Source organism: Anneissia japonica, unplaced genomic scaffold (genome assembly GCF_011630105.1).
Source record: "Anneissia japonica isolate Jap-2015-1 unplaced genomic scaffold, ASM1163010v1 scaffold1128_len1000024_cov185, whole genome shotgun sequence".
NCBI classification, from domain to species: Eukaryota; Metazoa; Echinodermata; class Crinoidea; order Comatulida; family Comatulidae; genus Anneissia; species Anneissia japonica.
In genome coordinates this window covers 384,677-387,542 of record NW_022705247.1, presented here as the reverse complement: position 1 = coordinate 387,542, position 2,866 = coordinate 384,677, and positions in this window count along the sequence as shown.

Here is a 2,866-nt window from a genome sequence, read left to right as displayed (position 1 = left end):
TGTAGGATGTGAAAGGTAGAACAAAAAGCGGTAACTTGAGTTTGGTACAAAAAGGCCTCTTCATTTTTTAAAGTTTATGTACACAAAACGGAATATATCGCTGTTACATTACATTTCTTAATTATACAAAATTAAGAAGTTCTGGAAAAAATGCCACATAATTATATGTAGGCCTAGTGCAAAAGGACCTGAGGTCAGGTCGAAATATTCATGTTTAAATAAAATACGTTTCCATTCATATATATATATATATAGGCCTATATATATATAAATATATATATAAATAGTGTATATACTGTCTCTTATACACATCTAGATGTGTATAAGAGACAGCATATGTATAGTATAGAAAGAAAACAGGGAACGGAGTAGACTATTTTATTTAAACATGAATATTTCGACCTGACCTCAGGTCCTCTTCAGTTTTCAGTGTTATATATATGTACGTCCATGGAAAACACTTCCGGTTTCCTGAGAGCGCATAACAACAAATATCACTGCAGCATAAATTTGGTAACTGCTGAATGAATTTGGTCACTGCTGAATGAATTTGATCACTGCAGCATAAATTTGGTCACTGCTGCATTGAATTTGGTCACTGCTGAATGAATTTGGTAACTGCTGAATGAATTTGGTCACTGCTGAATGAATTTGGTCACTGCAGCATAAATTTGGTAACTGCTGAATGAATTTGGTAACTGCTGGATGAATTTGGTCACTGCTGAATGAATTTGGTCACTACTGCATTGAATTTGGTCACTGCTGAATGAATCTGGTCACTGCTGCATTGTAATGCTCACTGAAGGCACTCCCGGCGTTCCATACTATCTAGCCAAAGAATATCCAGCCTACTACAACGGCGGTCGTGTTTTCAAATATCACGCCTGAAAGCTTATTATTTGATGGCACATGACACCTTTGTATGGTGGCACTCAAACTGTGGTGCGGTGCGGTCACAAGAATTGGAAGAAAAAAGATTTTATTAAAACTAGCAAAAGCAAGAAAAAAAGAAGAATGACTTGACTACTGTTATTCAATGGCCCATATTAGTAGAGCGGCTAAGGTTGAATTTCAGGTGAATCGTGCACTACTGGGGCCGAAGAAAGCAGCGCGCCACTTTCCACAGTGATACCTGTTCTATTTTCTCTATGGTGATACTATGACACCTAAAGATCATTAAAAAAAAAATAGACCCCAAAAAATAACGCCTCCTAATGGCCACCATCTTGAAATCCAATATGGCCGCCAAAATATTTGATTTTAGCCAATATCTACAGTACATGTCATTGCCATTTGAAAATCATTACCCATGTTTTCAATATGAGGGAGTGTCATGCAATCATCGGGAATTATGTCAGATGGCGCCGCCATATTGGATTTCAAGATGCCACCAAATTATTGATACTTTTGTCAATATTCATATTTACAGTGCCTAGCACTCTCAATCAAAGACCGTTGCCCATGTTTTCGATATCAGGGACTACCATGCAGCCATCGGAAATTATGTCAGAAGACCACCATATTAAATTTCAAAATGGCCGCCTTCTTGAAATTTAATATGGCCGCCAAAATAATTAATTTTAGCCTATGTATTCATATTTACAGCACATATCACTCCAACTGAAGATCTTTACCCATGTTTTCAATATCAGGGCGTGTCATGCAATCATCAGAAATTATGTCAAATGGCGCCGCCATATTGGATTTCAAGATGGCTGCCAAATTTTTGCTATTTTTGTCAATATCTTATTTACAGCACCTAGCACTGTCAATCAAAGACCGTTACCCATGTTTTCAATATCAAGGACTATCATGCAGCCATCAGAAATTATGTCAGAATGCACCAATGAATTTAAAGATTGCTGCCATACTAGATTTTAAGATGGCCGCCAAATTAATTATTGATAATGTTGTAAATATCGTCATATCTACAACACCTAGCACTGTCAAAGATCTCTACTCGAGAGTACCATGCAGATATCAGAAATTATGTCAGAAGGCCGCCATATTGAATTTTAAGATGGCTGCCATATTGGATATCAAGATGGCGGCCAAAATATTTTATTTTTTCCATATTTACATATGTAAAGTACCAGCACTGTGAATCAAGATTGTGTATATGTATAATTAGGGATATCATGCAATCATCAAATATCTCATAATCATAGTGAGACCTAACTATGGCAGTAAAGTAACACCATTTAGAATGAAGTCCGACAACTGCCACGTTGGATTTCAGAATGATTGCCAATTAAGAAAGGTACATGAAAGAAATGGAAATTAAAAAAAAATTAATAGAAAACAGTTAAGGTATAACAAATTGGTAATCAATCGAAAGTAATGAAAATTAAAAAAATAAGTAAATAACTGCTTTGTATGGTATGAGAGCAAATGCAGAGGGAGGAGAGAGATAGATGCAGATATTAAACATCGTCTATATTAAAGCTAGTTTTAGCATAAATGAAATTATGTAAACATAAATCAAATATTCAAATTAATGGTGTGAAGACACTAATATCGAATAGACCTTATGTCTATGAGATGGCTAATTATCATTTTCAAATGATATATGAACATATGTAAATATTGAAAGGAAAGAAACGGAAAAGAAAATTAAAGAACGGAAAAGAAAGAACGGAAAGGAAAAGAAAAAACTGGAAAGGGAAAAGAAATACAAAAGAATAGAAAATGAATATAATGGAGAAAGTGAAAAGAAATAAAAGAAACATCAAGAAAAATTAAGAAAAGTATATAGATAACTTTAGCATAAATGAAATTATGTAGACATAAATTAAATATCACATTCAAGTAATAAGGCAATAATATCGAATAGACTTCTAAATATCATTTTCAAATATGTATATAT